This window comes from Aotus nancymaae, unplaced genomic scaffold (assembly GCF_030222135.1).
Source record: "Aotus nancymaae isolate 86718 unplaced genomic scaffold, 86718_ANA_hifiasm-v0.15.2.pri h1tg000004l, whole genome shotgun sequence".
NCBI classification, from domain to species: Eukaryota; Metazoa; Chordata; class Mammalia; order Primates; family Aotidae; genus Aotus; species Aotus nancymaae.
This window is the reverse complement of record NW_026988415.1, coordinates 43,321,762-43,338,515: the sequence shown is the minus strand read 5'-3', so window position 1 is coordinate 43,338,515 and position 16,754 is coordinate 43,321,762. Positions and strand designations below refer to the sequence as shown.

Here is a 16,754-nt window from a genome sequence, read left to right as displayed (position 1 = left end):
CTCAGAGCAGAAACTGCCTTTGTATGAAGAACATACCTCCAGGGATGCTTGCTTAGTTGGGGAGGTGAGTGAGGCTCTCTGGACCCACCTTAGATGGCCTGGGTCTAAAGAAAGAGAGTAGCTGAAATTCTCCACAGAATAACTCAGAAAACTTTGAAGGATGGGAGCTGGTAAGCCAAAGAAGTGAGGAAGCCCAAGGGTCAGGCAGGAAGCTCAATGGAAGAGAAATTGTCCTACTGTTCTGTGTACTTTCCTGATTGGTTAATTTTTTAAACCTTTTTCCCCCCTTTTTTAAATTATACTTTAAGTTCTGAGATACATGTGCAGAATGGGCAGGTTTGTTACGTAGGTATACACATGCCACAGTGGTTTGCTGCACCCATCAACTCATCATCTACATTAGGTATTTCTCCTAATGCTATCCCTCCCCTGGACCCCCAACCCCCAAAAGGCCCCGGTGTGTGATGTTCCCCTCCCTGTGAACATGCATTCTCATTGTTCAACTCCCACTTATTAGTGAAAACATGAGGTGTTTGGTTTTCTGTTCCTGTGTTAGTTTGCTGGGAATTATGGTTTCGATTCATCCATGTCCCTGCAAAGAACATGAACTAATCCTTCTTTATGTCTGCATAGTATTCCACTGTGTATATGTGCCACATTTTCTTTATTCAGTCCATCATTGATGGGCACTTGAGTTGGTTCCAAGTCTTTGCTATTGTAAATAGTGCCGCAATAAACATACATGTGCATGTGTCTTTATAGCAGAATGATTTATAATCCTTTGGGTATATGCCCAGTAGTAATTGCTGGGTCAAATGGTATTTCTATTTCTAGATCCTTGAGGAATCGCCACACTGTCTTCCACAATGGTTTAACTAATTTACAATCCCACCAACAGTGTTAAAGTGTTCCTTTTACTCCACATCCTCTCCAACATCTGTTGTCTCCTGACTTTTTAATGATCGCCATTCTAACTGGCGAGAGATGATATCTCATTGTGATTTTGATTTGCATTTCTCTAATGACCAGTGATGATGAGTTTTTTTTGGTATGTTTGTTGGCCACAAAAATGTCTTCTTTTGAGAAGTGTCTGTTCATATCCTTTGGCCACTTTTTGATGGGGTTGTTTTGTTCTCGTAAATTTGGTTCATTTTTTATTGGTTAGCCTTTCAAAAAAAATTTTGGACAGGCACAGGGGCTCACACCTATAATCCCAACATTTTGGTAGGCTAAGGAGGATTGCTTAAGGCCAAGAGTTTGAGACCAGCCTGGGCAACACAGCAAGACCCCATCTCTACAAATAATAAAAATGAAAAAATTAGCCAGGCTTGGTGGCACATGCCTGTAGTCCTAGCTGCTCGGGGAGCTGAGGCAAGAGAATTGCTTGAGCCCAGGAGGTTGAGACTGCAGTGAGCTATGATCATGCCCCTATACTCAAGCCTCGGTGACAAAGTGAGACCCTGTCTCAAAAAAAATTCAATTAATTTTTTTTTTGTACTTTAGGTTCTGGGGTACATGTGCAGATCATGCAGGATTGTTGCATAGGTACATACATGGCAATGTGGTGTGCTGCCTCCATCCCCCCATCACCCACATCTGGCATTTCTCCCCATGTTATCCCTCTCCAATGTCCCCACCACTCCCGCTATCCCTCCCCTGCCCGCCGCCAACAGACCCCAGTGTGTGATGCTCCCCTCCCTGTGTCCATGTGTCCTCATTGTTCAACACCCACTTATGACTGAGAACATAAGATGTTTTATTTTCTCTTGTGTCAGTTTGCTGAGAATGATGGTTTCCAGATTCAACCATGTCCCTACAAAGGACATGAACTCATCCGTTTTTATGGCTGCACAGTATTCCATGGTATATATGTGCCACATGTTCCTTGTCCAGTCTGTCATCGATGGGCATTCGGGTTGGTTCCAAGTCTTTGCTATTGTAAACAAGTGCCGCAATGAACATTCGTGTGCATGTGTCCTTATAGTAGAACGATTTATAATCCTTTGGATATATACCCAGTAATGGGATTGCTGGGTCAAATGGAATTTCTATTTCTAGGTCCTTGAGGAATCGCCACACTGTCTTCCACAATGGTTGAACTAATTTACACTCTCACCAACAGTGTAAAAGTGTTCCTATTTCTCCACATCCTCTCCAGCATCTGTTGTCTCCAGATTTTTTAATGATCGCCACTCTAACTGGAGTGAGATGGTATCTCAATGTGGTTTTGATTTGCGTTTCTCTAATAACCAGTGACAATGAGCATTTTTTCATATGTTTGTTGGCCTCATATATGTCTTCTTTTGAAAAGTGATAAATTTTTGAACATGTTTAGTGTAGCACACACTCAACTAAAAAGAAACAACTTTTCTTTTTTGTGACAAAGTCTCATTCTGTCACCCAGGCTGGAGTGCAGTGGCATTATCTTGGCTCACGGCAACCTCCACCTCCTGGGTTCAAGCAATTCTTTTGCCTCAGCCTCCCTATACAGGCACACACCACCATGCCCAGCTAATTTTTGTATTTTTAGTAGAGATGGGATTTTGCCTTGTTGGCCAGGCTGACCTCAATTGGTCTGCCTGCCTCGGCCTCCCAAAGTACTGGGATTACAGGCATGATCCACCAGACCTATACCAAAAAATAACTTTCAAACATAGAAAGGGTAAAAAGTATAAGTGAAAGTTCCCTAGCTCCCCACAATCTGGTCTGTGGTGTGTTCTTCCAGATCTGCTTTTACACAAACAGAAACATAACTATTCTTGTTCTTTTTCTATAAAAGTTGGGTCATAGCATGCACATGGTTCTGAGACTCTCTTTTGTGTTGTCTAGTGTGCTAAAATAAACCTGCTCCACTGTCCCAAACCTTCAGCAACATCCTGCTACCTGTCTTGTGCTGCTTATGCTCTTTGGACCAGCTGCTTGACAATTTTCTCTCAGTGAAAGGAAGAAATTATAGTTTCACCTCACAACAATCATAGGGTAACAACAGCTACTGCTTATGGCACCCCTACTATGTCCAGCAGTCTCTTTGGTGCTTTACTTGAATTCTCATACCCATTCCTCACAACAACCCCTTGGAAGCCAGTCCCACTATTATCCTATGTGGGTTCACAGATGAAGACTCAAGACCCAACAGGTAATGAGTGGGAAGTTGAGAAAAGCACATAAGCTGGAGGCAGGACTCGGGCATTCAGCATCTCCTTAAATCTTTACCATGAGCTTATGAGAAAGCTGTCACCACAAATGAGAAAACTGAGGCTGCAGAGTTCACAGAGCAAGCAGCATTCCTGTTCTCTACCTCTATTCTTCATCTCAGGATGAAGCCACTGAGAGTTCATAAGTACATCCCTTTTCATAAAACTTAATGAAAGAAAGCTTGCAAAGATCTGAAAATGTGGAGATACATGCAGTGCTCAGTGAATGGAAAACTCAATATAATAAATAGTCAATTTTCCCCAGTTATCTATAGATTTAACGTAATTACTATTAAAATCCCAGAAGATTTTTCATAGATATAGATGAGCTGGCCCAGCATGGTGGCTCATGCCTGTAATCCCAGCACTTTGGGAAGTTGAGGTGAGAGGATCACTTGAGGCTAGGAGTTTGAGACCAGTCTAGGCAACATTATGAGACCCAGTCTCTACAAAAATAAATAAATAAATAAATCATTAGCCAGGTGTGGTGGCACAATGCCTGCAGTCTTAGCTACTTGGGAGGCTGAGATGGGAGGATCACTTGAACCCGGGAGGATCACTTGAACCCAGGAGTTCAAGGCTGCAGTGAGCTACAATCACATCACTGCACTCCAGTCTGGGCAAAAGGATTTGCTAGGAGGAGATAGAGAAGGAAAAGAAACTCTCAAAATTCAACAGTAAAAAAAGACTTAAAGATTCCATTAGAAGGCTGGTCACAGTGGCTCACACCTCTATTCCCAGCACTTTGGGAGGCTGAGGTGAGAGCATCACGTGAGGCCAGGAATTTAAGACAAGCATGAGCAACAGAGTGAGACCCCATCTCTAAAAAAAAATTTAAAAATTATTAGTCAGGAATGGTGGTGCACATCTGTGGTCCTGGATACTCAGGAGGCTGAGGCAGGAGGATCACTTGAGTCCATGTCAAATCTTCAGCAAGACATAATTGCGCCACTGCACTCCAACCTGGGTGACAGAGTGAGACCCTGTCTCCAAGAAAAAGGAAAAAACAGATTCCATTAGAAAATGAGCAATACATGAACAGAATTTCACCAAAATGAATACACAGATGGCAAAGAACATGAAAAAAATATTCAACATCATTAGTCACTAAGGAAATGCAAATTAAAACCACAATAAGCTAAGCTATCATTGTACACCTATTAGAATGGCTAAAATAAAAACACAGTAATACCAAATGTTCACCAGGATGTGGAAAAAACAGGTATCTCATACAATGCTGTTAGGAATATAAAATGATAAGGCTCTGGAAATCATTCTGGCAATTTCCTATGAAACTAAACATGTACTTATCATATGACCCTGCACGTGCACTCTTAGGCATTTATCCCAGAGAAATGAATACTTATGGTCACACAAAAACCTGCATGCTAATGATCACAGCAGCCTTATCTGTAATTGCAAAGCCAGGAAACAACCTAAATGTTCTTCAACTAGTGATTGGATAAAGAAATTCTGGTCTATTACCCAAGGGAATACTACTCAGCTGAAACAAACTACTGATACACACAACAACCCAGATGTGACTTGAAAGGATTACATTTGGTGAAGAACATCAATCCCAAAAGACTGCATAGTTTTGGATTCTATTTATGTAACATTCCCAAAATTACAAAATTCTAGAGATAGAGAACAGATTAATCATTGCCAGGGAGCAAAGATGCGGCAGGGTGGGTATGATTATGAAGGGGAAGCAAAAGGGAGGTCATTGAATAGTTTTATATCATGACTGTGGTGGTTATTAAATCTATACATGGGACAAGACCACATAGAACAACACACACACACACACACACACACACACACACACACAAACGCATGTAAAATGGTGAAAATTTGGTTTATATTCTAGTTAACAATCTTGTATCAATTTCCTTGATTTGATATTGTACTATAATTACGTAAGGCACCACCATTACAGGAAGCGTGGTTTCAGGTACATGGGACTCTATGTAAATTTGCAACTTCCTGTGAGTCTATAATTATTTTAAAATAATATTTTTAAAAAAACTAGTGTGGGGTGTTGGGCAGTGGCTCACACCTGTAATCCCAGAACTTTGGGAGGCCATGGTGGGCAGAACACTTGAGGTCAGGAGTTCGAGACCAGCCTGGCCAATAATGGCAAAAGCAGTCTCTGCTAAAATACAAAAATTAGCCAGGTGTGGTGGCACATGCCTGTAATCCCAGCTGCTCGGGAGGCTGAGGCACAAGAATGGCTTGAACCGGCAAGGTGGAGGTTGCAGTGAACCGAGATCACGCCACTCCACTACAGCCTGGGCAACAGAGCTAGACTCTGTCAAAAAAAAAAAAAAAAAAAATTTACATTGGATTCCAGGGTGGCAGAAAGCAGCCTTGGTGGATTTCTTTGCTAGACTTGTTCTTCCTGTGTTAGTTGTCCTCCATGCACAGCTGGGGTAGTTTAAAAATTCCTCCTCCTTTTGACAAGTTTTACAAACAGTGCTAAAAGGAAGTGCACCAATGCTTCTTTGTAAAAAGGATTGTTTTCTTATGTGACAGTTATTTTAATAATATATTTACAAATAAAAATTATATACAAATGGTAAAAATATTAACATTTTTAGACCCTAAAGAGCTTTTGCTAATGCAGGTTACAGAGCTATCAATATTTACTATATTAGAAATCAAAACTGAAATTTTAAAACATATGTATTAATGGCCAGGTGCAGTGGTTCACACCTATAATCCCAGCACTTTAGGAGGCCAAGGCAGGCAGATCACCTGAGGTCAGGAGTTCAAGAGCAGCCTGACCAACATGGAGAAACCCCATCTCTACTAAAAAGTACAAAATTAGGCAGACGTGGTGGCACATGTCTGTAATCTCAGCTACTTGGGAGGCTGAGTCAGGAGAATTGCTTGAACCTGGGACATGGAGGTTGCGGTGAGCTGAGATCGCACCATTGCACTCTAGCCTGGGCAACAAGAGTGAAACTCTGTCTCAAAAAAGAAAAGTAAAGAGAGAAGGAAAAAGAAAAGAAGAAAAAAGGGAGAAAAAATATGTATTAATACATTTAAAATAATAAATCCACTGATTATCATAAATAAAATTTTATTAAAATAATTGCATTTAAAAAAACAAAGAATTTAGGAATGTTTTACATTTCTAAAAATCTCCTAAATGCCTCAGTACAAGACAGCTAGATTCTCATATTTGCTTCTTCATTTAATGTTGTAATATGCTGTTTTGGATAAAGTATATGAAGACAAATCCAACATCATGGAGATATGTAGTTGGAAAAAGGATTTCCCAGACACCTGAAAGGGTCTCAGTCTCAGGTGTCACGAGGACTCTTCACATCACATTTTAAGAACCAGTATGTTAGAGAGACATATTGAAACATTTTCAGGTAAAATGTTAAGATGTCAGCAGTTTGCATTAGAGTACTCCAAAATACACAGACAGACAGACACACACACACACGTATGTACACTTGATTCATTATTTGCGGTAGTTATATTCTATAAGGTCACCTCAAGCAATGAATTACCAAATATTGAGCCACTGCTCCTAGTGGAAATACAGGTTTAGGTTCCTGGGAGCCTCTGGTTACATCCTTAAAATGATCAATACACAACTTAAAGTATAATAATAATAAAAAAGGAATAGACATAGCTATGAAAGAATAAAAGCCTGAAAACAGTAAAGAAAAAAAAAAGATCAATACACAACCTTTTTAATGTATGCTTCTGTCTAAAGAGACCATCTTTAATATGTGTTTCTTAAAATAATAAATTAGATGAAGTATTTTATAGCAAAACACTATCCAAGAAGTGTTTAACATTTTCCTGATCCTGGGTTAACATCACCATAAATTTCTTTGGTTTTCAAAAGCCCCACAACCATGCTGTCCACTATGCTTTTTCTAATCAGTAGTCATCTCATGAATCCGCAAATTTTGCTGCTTTTCCATTTATTCCATAGCTTCATTACACACTAAAGATGTTATTTTAGCACCATACAGAGCGTCTTCACATATAGATTGGCAAATTTCCTATTCCTTTTTCTGGATGTACTATATTGCTGATTTATTAACACTGAACTGACAGTGTTATAACTCATGCCTGATGGAAGCCTATGTAAGACATGTATTTTCCCTTATAGGGCACATCACTGCCTTCTGGCTCTTAGAAACAGTAGACAGTACTTCAGCACTATGATTGGGGATCATTTTAAACAGCAAAATCACCAGCAAAAGTCACAAAGATATGGCACTAAATCGACTATGAAAAGGACACTTGCTTACAGTATAAGAGCAAAAACAAAAATATTGCCTTTTCGAACCTTAGCTGGGAACATTGAGTGCCTGACAACTAAATTGTTTTGCCACTCTATGCAGGTCCATGAATGACTATTGAAAGCACTGCAAGTATCGACTTGAGGTTACTGATAAGTTTGAACAAGTAAGTGAACTTACAAATATGAAATCTGTGAAGAAGAATCAACTATATATATAAAACTACAGACACATATATACCCACACACGTGTGTGTGTGTGCCATTCAAATGATGAGCAGAAATTGTAATTGTTGAAGCTGGATGATAGGTATATGGGGATTCATTTTCCTAGTCTAATTTTGTATATGTCTGCAATTTTCCGTAAGAGAAAGCTTTTTAAAGTGGTTCATTTTGGACTGCATTGCATGTACACTTTCTTTGATTCCTTACCAGCACGCAGAAGTCTGCAGCTGTCAAAGGTGAAGTTCAAGTGACGTTTTGGTACAAACAGCCATCCACCACCAACCTACCACATATCCTTCTGAGGGGTACTAATTTAGTACTCACTCTGCTAGAACAGGAACAGTGACAGGCAGAATTGTAACATCAACAGCTCTTTCTCTTGGAGAGAACCTCTGGGTTAGAGGCAATGGAATCCTGTATGATTCTGAGAGTACACTGAGCCCAGACTAGCTGACTCTGTGGAAGTGCGGTTTTAATGTGCATCTATGGCTTTGGCAGACGGTAACTTGGATTTGGTCCAAGGGTGTGGATTCCAATCACTTAACTCCAGCCTGGGTTGAGTCAGCAATCCAGAGAAAGGGCCTCAGTCAAGCAATTCTTAGGAGACCCAGTCTGTCCAACTAACCTTCATATATTTTCTCGACACTAGTACATGGATATACTTGACATTTTTAAAGAACAAGAGGTGGACAGACAATTCCTATTTTAGAAGGTGAAGAGTCCCACTATTTTTGTATGCAAGATCAGTCCCTCCAGCAGAGTTTTGTATCTCATCCCTTCCCTTACCTTCTCATAAACCTCATGCATCAGCCATCTTCTCTCTCTTCCCCATTTTCAACATTCTCTTTCTCCTAACTCAACTCTTCCCCATCAGCATAGTCACACTCCCAAGTCTCTGTCATCTTCATAAAAATTATCTCGCGATCTTATGTGACCCTCCCACTCCATCAGAGCTTTCTCTTTCCAAGTTTAATAGAAATAGAATGTGCATGTATGTTTCCACTACTTCAATGCCCAATGTTCCAGTTATATACTGCTGTGTAATAAACCACTCCCAAACTTGGGGCTTAAAGCAATAATCATTTTATTATACTCATGACTGTGTGGGTGAGGAATGTGGGCAAAACTCACTAGATAATTCTTCTGTCCCATGTAGCTTCTACTGAGGTCACTCAGTGGTATCCAGCTGGTTGGCTTGGTTGTTCTGGAGGGGCCAAGATGACTTCCTTCATATGTGTGGCGCATTGGTGGGGATAACTGAAAAGTTGGTCTCAGTTGGGCTGTGCGCTCTCTGTCTATGTTGTCTCTGGACCTCTCCATTTGGTTTCTCCAGCAGGGCAATCAGACTTCTTACATGGTTCCTGACGGATCCAAAAGACCAAGGCAAAAGTTACAGGATTCTTACAACCTTTCCTTGGAAGTCAAGCAGCATTAATTCCTTGCATTCTTTTCGTTAAACCCTTGTACAAGGCCCATCAGATTTAACAATAGGGGCACTCCACAGAGGTACAGTTACTTGGAGCTTGGTTGATAGGAGCCACATGTTACAGACGACCACCTCCAGGCCCTCCTCAAACTGCTGCAATCTGGCCACATTCCCCATCACTCCACTGAAACTGTAATCTTTGAGGTAAAGACAGACCATTTAGTTGTTAAATTCAATAGATGCCTTTCAGTACTTGTTTTGTTTTTTCGGAATTGGACCCTAATGACCACTAAATTCCTTCTTGAAATTCTCCTCCCCTAGCTTCTGAATATCAGCTTTCCTGGTCTGTTCCTCATTTTCCTAAAGTGACTTATTTCTTATGCTCTCCCCTTATCTACTGGACTTTTCTATCAGCTCTCCTCTCACTCTGCATATGCTACCTGGTTATATCAACTATACCTATAGCCTCATCTACCACTTATCTATTGGTGATTCCTCAATATAAATCACCATCCAAGACTTCTCTCCAGTGATCCAGAATCTTATGTACTTGCCTAGATGTTCAGCAGGTACTTCAAACAGCCATAGCTTAATTCAGCTTCCTTATGCTTGCTCTCTTCCTTGTCTTTTTTCTCTTGTATTTACTACCCATCTAGATGCCCAAGGCTGAAACTTGGAAGTCATCCTTAACTCTACCCTCTCTTCTATTCTCCTGAATACACTTTGTCGCAGATCCCTGACCATTCAACCTGCTGAAAAGCTTGTCAATTTATCTACTCCTCTCCATCCTAAATACTAGGTCTCTGGCAGAAAACTAGACGGGGGTCTCAGTTCATCATTCTGATCTGTAAACCATATAGAAATTAACATTTACTACAATAAACTCAAACATTTTTTTTGTAAAGCAGAGGTGATGCAGAGATATCAAGATAGGAGACATTTAATGAGTTAAACTCATGCGGAGAGGAACTCAAGTTGGTAGCAGTGGGATGTTGTTTCTAAGGTGAGGTTACTTCAGTTCCTGGGAACCCCCAAGTGGGGGCTTACTGGCTAATCAAGTTCCTTATACCCCTGAACATGCTGTCCTGAAACATCATTGCATTTAGTGTATGTGATTATAAAAACTGCCTTTATCAAGCTTATCATCTGGATTTCATATCCAGATCGTGTGTACAATTTCTTAATACATTACCAGCACATTCTAACTACACACACCACAGGTTATACAACAGTGACCAGAGAGGTTTTGGCTTCTAGTAAATGACCAAATAGCTCCTATCAAACCCATCCTCCTTCAAATGTAACAGCTATATACTCTGGACATAATATTTTTTAAAATTACCTCTAAGTATTCACAAGCAACCCAAGGCAGGCAGAACTGGAGGAGAATCTACATTTAAAAGAAGAGATCAGAACTAGATGAGATTCCCATTTTTAAGACTTTGAACCACAGGGTAGGCCCCAATCAATTCCCTGATGGGTGAACCTTACTAACTTGAAGACAAGAGGACAGAGTTCAGTTTCCACAGCAGCTGAAAACTGGGGGTGGGGAGGTAGAGCGGGGGTGAAATTTTGTAATGGAGAAAGCCAGATAGGCAGAGCCCTGAATTCTGCGTAACAACTCTATGCAAATTTCTGGCTGACCTCTGAATTATGCATTCATGGGACAGTCTCCAAACAATCTGTATAAGGCTAAAAGAACTGACTAGAGACTTCAGTTGCTGCCTATCATGAGGGAGGCAGAGCATAGAATTTGAGTTTAGTCAAGTTAAATGCTGCTAAACAAAAATGTCAATACTCTGATTCAGAGGAATACAATGGATCCAGATTCTCTAGAACATGTCCTCTGCAATGGCCAGGAGACAAGTCAAAATGACTGAACATTGTTTGAGACCAGTCAAAATGATTGAACATGTTTCCTGTGGGAAACAGAAAAATGTGACCTATACCAAAGAAAAAAGGCAATCAATCAAGACTGACCCCGGGATGACTGACACGTTAGGATTAGCTGACAGGAATTTTTAAGCAGCTATTATAATGATTCCCAAGGACACAGAGGAAAATATGCTCATAATGAATAGTGACCAGCTGTACTGCAACCATGTAAAGATGAGCAGCCTATAGAGATGGGTGACTGGTTCACAGTCTAGAAGACAGTAAAAGACTGAGCATGGCAAGCCTGGCCAGGACCTACAGCACCCACCAACACTGTCCTAGTTCAGATTCTCATTGTTTTTCATGTAGACCATTAAAACAGGCTCAAAAATTCCCTCCCTGCTTCTGGTTACTATTTACTATGACCCCCAACATACACACAGACCCTAAACACATCTACAGTGATTCCAGAATTACCTATTTGAACACAGATTTAATTAGGACTTTACTGACTGCAAGTAATAGAAACACCATTTGGGCCAAAGAGTGAATTTACTGGAAGTTTCACATAATCATAAGTAGATAAGCCTCAAGGACAAGTACAAGCAGAGACTTGAACACGAACAGGATTCTTTCAATTGCTCATCCTGCACGTTCACTTCATTCTCTGAAACAAGTTTCCTCCCCGTGGCTATAAAAAGTGCTGTCAGCAGTTTCTGGCCACGTATCTCCTAGCTGTGCTACAAAAGCAAGAGGCAATATTTTCCCTCAATTAAATTTTTAAAAATTGAAGAAAAAAATTCTGATTGTCCTGACCTAGACCACAAGCCCACACCTCAACCAATGGAATCAACTGTGGCCAGAAAGACAGGTTCTATGATTGGAAGCCCTCATGAGCACTGAATGGCTGAACAGCAGAGGAGTCACAGAAGGGTTCATCTCCAGGGCAAAGGAAGGATGCTGGGAAAAGAAACTATCAAATGATAAAGTTCTAACAGGTTTCCTGTGGTCTCCAATTTGTGGCAATATCATCCTCCATGCAAATGTCAGTGACCTGGGATTTCTTTTATAGCAGAGACTTCTGTTGCCCCCCGACATCTATTCTCCCCTTCCTCCTACCCAGTATTTTACTGCTTGAAACATAAATGCAATGATCAAAGGACAAGTGTCACATGGTGGAGATGATGGGACAGTAAGCCCACTGTTATTTTGGATGGCTAACAACTCACAGCTGAGCCTAATACTAACTACAACCCCCTCACTCCCCACCTCAAATCAAGGCAAAACAACACTGAAGTTAAGAGTGCAGGTCAGAGCCAAACCACCTGAGTTTGAATCCAGGCTCTGCCACTTACTAGTTCTGTTCAGCACATTACTCTCTCTCTCTGTTCCTTTTTCCTTGGACATAAAATGACCTTAATGTATCTCATAGGTTGGTTGTGAGAATTAAGATCATTCATGTAAGCACTTAGAACAGTGCTCAATGAGTGTTAACTACCATTTCAAGGCGTCTCAATTTTACCCACTAAAGATCTTGGAAGACTGGGCCTTCTTTCACAGCCCAAAAGCCACTTTACATTACTTCAATGAGCCATTGCCTCCTCCACAGCGTCCTCCACGCTACCTCAGCCTGACCTTTCTGAAACACCTTGACCTGACCATGTTACTCCTATCGGAAACCCCTCAATGATTCTTCCTTTCCTAGAAAATGAAACCTTACCTCTAGCCTGGTGACCAAAGTTCCTTGCATAAGAGCCCGACTGGCCTTTCTGGGCCCATCTCCTGCCACTCCTCTATGATGGCCCAAAGCCCAGCCACACTGAACTATTCTCTACCATCACCTTCCTACCTGCCTCTAAAGTACTAACCACTTCCGTGTTCCCTCCTTCCTGAAGTCTTTCCTACGTTGGCTGCTGTCACACCACACCCTCCTGGTTTTCTTCCAATCTACCTGGCTATTCCATTTCCATCTTTCTCATTATTCATGGGTTTCTCATTATTCAGCCCATCTGTGTCAAGGTTAGCGGGTTCCATCCTTAGTCCACTTCCTGTTTTACTGCATGTCCTGCCCCTGAGTGATGGCATCCCCTGGCAAGCCTCTAAGCTCCACCGATAGGCTCATGATTCCCAGATTTTCACTCCTGACCTCTTTCCTGAGTTTTGGTTTCACACATCCTAATAGATCACACCCCCTGAATAGACACCTCAACCTCAGCATGTCCAAAACTGAACTCATGCTCCCCATCCAAACCCACTTCCTCTCTTTATTCTGAACCTGTTGTTGGCACCACCATCACCCAAGCCTGGAACTCTTTGATCTCCATATCTAAGAAATGACCAGATCCTGCTAATTCATGTCCTCAATAACTCTCCAACCTGTCTTCTCTCCATACTCACTGCCATGGCCCTCGTTCTGGCCCAAATCCCTTCTGGCACAGATTCTGCCATAGTCTCCTTCCTGCCTGCCTCCACTCACTCCTCCAATCCAACGGGCAACCTGTTACCCACCTCCAGCAAAAACCTCATCATGTCACTGCCCTGCTTGAAACTCTTCACTCATTCCCACTGCCCAGTGAGACACAATTATCCTGTGTCTCATAGTAATTAAATGTCTACCATGTACTTGAGCCTGTGCTAAGAATGAGGAATGCAATGTTGAATGTGAAATCGCTGCTGCCTTTTAAGGACTTTATCATCTATCTGAAAAGACAGATACATAAATAACCACTAATAACATGATGTAATAAGAGTATTACAGGAGCACAAGACTTAGGGGCAGGGACCACATCTTCCTAATCTTGTATCCCCAATATCTGATACCAAGTTTGATTCACTAGAGAATTTTATTTGCATACTGAAAAGATGCCCTTGTCTGAGCCTCAGCTTCCCACTATATAAAATGGCTCACAACTCACATATCAAATATATATAATTATACATTTGTTACATATAACATAAATATTATATACACATATAATATGCCTACACATTATATATGTATATATGTCTGATATAGTGCCAGAAGTCTCAAAAGAGGTCAGTTTTGCTTCTCTCCTCACCCATTTAACTCCCTCCATGGGAGGCATAGCAGAGGAAACATCAAGTCAGTGATGTCAGAATTAGAAGTCCAACAACTGAACTGGAAACAGCATCATTTCTCTCCTCTGTCTGGTAATGACAGAGTGGCTGGAGCACCAGGCAGCTCCCAAAGCAGCCTTGGGCAGGAACAACAGTGCTCCAAGACCATCAGAACAAAGGGAAAGAAATCACGGCTTGAACTTTTGTGGACAGGAGAAAAAAGCTGACGTGGACATAAACACGGACTCCTGGCTGGAAGAGGGTTGCTTTTTTCCTCTGCTACTTCAATCCTTCTGCAATATCGCCACCTGGTGGCTATCTAGCAGCCCTTCACTTAATTCCCCAGCGCAGTTTGCTCTGACAGCCAACTGAACTGTGAAAATTCTGGAAGGGAACAGCCTCGCTGAACTATTCTCTGAACTGCTCAAAGTTAATCATATCCTTCTCTATGTCCCGGAAAGTGTCTTGTACTCAAGCTCTGTTATAGCACCTCTCATTGTATTATAATTGTTTACCTGTAAGCATTCATTCATACACCCAACAAACTTATTTCATAAGTGTCATGTGTAGAACAGACAGGCAGAGGAGACACAATGATGAACAAAACCAGCTGAGCATGTAAACAAAGAATTAAACATGTACACAGAGAATTAAAATAGCCAGAGTTCCACGTACTATAAAATAATTATTATAATATTTAACATTTGTTGAGTACTGAATACTATATCTGTATTATCCCATTTAATGCTCACAACTCAATGAGGTCGATAATATGATTATCTTCATGTTACAGATGAAGCAAAAGAAGAACAGAAAGGTTATGTAAATTGTCCATAGTCACACAGCCAGGAAATGCTAGAGCTCAGATTTAAGCCTATCCTGGGTCCAGAACCCATGCTCTAGTTTGAAAACAAAACAAAACAAAACAAAAAATTACTGTCACTATAACCCCGCCGCAATGCATGCTTGATAATTCAATAAATAAAAACCTTGTACCTCTCAAACTGAAGGAGGGAAAAATTGAGGTAACAGAATCTCCTAGTAGGAGGTTAAGCTAATCAAGAACTTGACTCCATCCCTATGAGTCTCGCCTAGCCCCTGGAGACACACTCTGCTTGATCCCTGCCTCTACTGTAACCCTGCACCCCCCAAGCTCCAAAGTGAGTGCTCTTCCTTTCATATGTGAACAAACATAAACCTGAAAAAAGCCAATCCTTCAAGATAGATCTTGAGCAGCCAACTGGGCCTAAATGTAAAATAGAACCAACCAGCCATTTGCTGACTAGGGGTCACGCACACACTCTGAGTTCCCTGAAAATCGGCCCTCTTTTATCTTTCAGACTTTCAGCCCTTCCCTGAAACAACCAATCAGAGCTCATCTGCCTCAGCCAATCGGAGCTCAGCTGTGTTGACCAATCAGGGCTCAGCTATATGGACCAATCAGAACTCAGCTGCATTGACCAATCAGAACTAAACACATTTCAATCCTTCCTTATAAATGCACTTTTGTTTTACACTGGAGGCTGTGACTACTGGGTTTGCAAACTGTTCACTGGAATAGTCTCTTTCCTCCAGTTTCCTTTTCAGAGACCTTTTGTTCACAGATGTCCTGTCTCAGATGTAGACAAAAAAAAAAAAACCATGATTCTTCCTAACATCATGGAGACAGTTGGCATTTTCAAGATGCTACCAAATTCTAAAAGTGAACAGAACAGAAATAAATTTCATAAAATATTCAAAAAGTTTCTATTTTCACCACACTTACATGGTTTTTAGGCTTTGTGCATTTGATATTTGGATTTATGGCTAGACTCAGAGATTTAAAATGTGACTGCCCACCAGCCAGCACAGTGGTTCACGCCTGTAATCCCAGCACTTTGGGAGGCTGAGGCAAGAGGATTGCTTGAGGTCAGGAGTTTGAGACCAGCCTGAGTAACATAGGGAGACACAGTATCTACAAAAAATACACAATTTAGCCAGGCATGGTGGTGTGCCTATACTTACAGTTACTGGGGAGACTGAGGTGTGAGGATCACTTGAGCCCAGGAGGCACAGGTTGTGAAACAGGAGAAGTTCCCTTGTCCCCCTCGCAGGGCGTGCAATAGGGCTGTGGCTCACTTCTTCAGTGCCCCACTGCTCAAACCTCTATGGAAGCATACAGATGGGCAGGGAGCCCCATGGCAGTGTTCAGGGGTGAATGTTTACAGCTGAAGCCCCAGTGGGCATGTGTTACAGGGTGTTCTTTTAGTTTAGCTGCCCATAGGCAGCTTGTGTTAGCTCAATTAGACCCCTGCCTTATCACAAGGACAGAAGTTTCTGTATCCCGAGTTCTTGCTTTGGTGTACTGGAGGAATCAGATCACACATGGGCTTGGAGAATGAGTGCAAGGTTTCATTGAGTGGAAGTAGTTCTCAGTAGACAGGGGAACCAAAAGGGAGACGGTTTTCCTCTAGAGTCAGGCCATTTGGCGGCCCAGGCTCCTTTCTTACTGTCCTAGTCAAACTCCATGTTGTTCTGCTGGTCGGTGGTCTGTCAATGCGTTCCTCTCAACATCCAGCCACCTGTGTGTTCCTCCACTGATGTGTTCCTCTCAATGTCTAGCCACATGTGTCTCTGCCTACCAGGGTTTCTGGGTTTTTATACGCACAGGATGGGGGCATGGCAGGCCAGGGTGGTCTTGGGAAAT

The 16,754-nt window shown here is 41.6% G+C and overlaps 1 long non-coding RNA gene across 2 annotated transcripts in view; it reads right to left on the bottom strand.

Moving 5' to 3' along the window:
- Window positions 1-1,697: 1,697 nt before the first annotated feature.
- The window catches only part of LOC105716842 (uncharacterized), a 32,377-nt gene continuing 17,320 nt past the window's right edge, over window positions 1,698-16,754 (bottom strand). Inside the window, exons 2-3 of one of the 2 annotated variants that reach the window (XR_010337232.1) lie at window positions 8,821-9,050; window positions 1,698-4,181 (exon numbers count right to left, since the gene is read on the bottom strand). This is a non-coding gene — a long non-coding RNA (uncharacterized LOC105716842). The remainder of the gene's footprint in view (window positions 4,182-8,820; window positions 9,051-16,754) is intronic. The other variant, XR_001107377.2, reaches the window with a different exon arrangement.